General features: G+C 31.9%; 1 protein-coding gene across 1 annotated transcript in view; it reads right to left on the bottom strand.

Moving 5' to 3' along the window:
• Positions 1-385, bottom strand: part of LOC107567134 (mucosa-associated lymphoid tissue lymphoma translocation protein 1) — a gene marked incomplete at its 5' end in the record, with an annotated part of 24,100 nt that overhangs the window by 5,112 nt on the left and 18,603 nt on the right. The gene's annotated exons all lie outside the window — the stretch shown is intronic.

The raw sequence follows: 385 nt of genomic DNA, 5'->3' as shown, positions 1-385 counted from the left end.
AAAACTTAAGTTGCTATTTGCTGAAACGGTTTCCCTCGGCTGAGGATCTCTGTTTGAACTTGAGTACATATTGGGCATGTGACAGTATCAAATTTACGTTTCACAATGAGTGCTGAAACATTTATCACAGTATACGGTTTTGTATTGAATTACTAATAAACCGGTTGAAAGGATAAACAAACTTCCATATTACTGTATTAAAGACAAGTTTAACAACTTAAAAAAACTTGAACATTTAAATACAATAAAACATTGCACAATAAATAAAAATGTACTACTACAAATAGCAGAAAATTGTAACCAATTTCAAGATCTTTTCTGGGCTGGCATGTTTTAGTCTAGTAAATATATACAGTGGGTACGGAAAGTATTCAGACCCCCTTAA

This window comes from Sinocyclocheilus grahami, unplaced genomic scaffold (assembly GCF_001515645.1).
Source record: "Sinocyclocheilus grahami isolate Dianchi unplaced genomic scaffold, SAMN03320097.WGS_v1.1 scaffold1130.1, whole genome shotgun sequence".
Classification (NCBI taxonomy): domain Eukaryota; kingdom Metazoa; phylum Chordata; class Actinopteri; order Cypriniformes; family Cyprinidae; genus Sinocyclocheilus; species Sinocyclocheilus grahami.
This window is presented reverse-complemented; position numbering and strand designations above follow the sequence as displayed.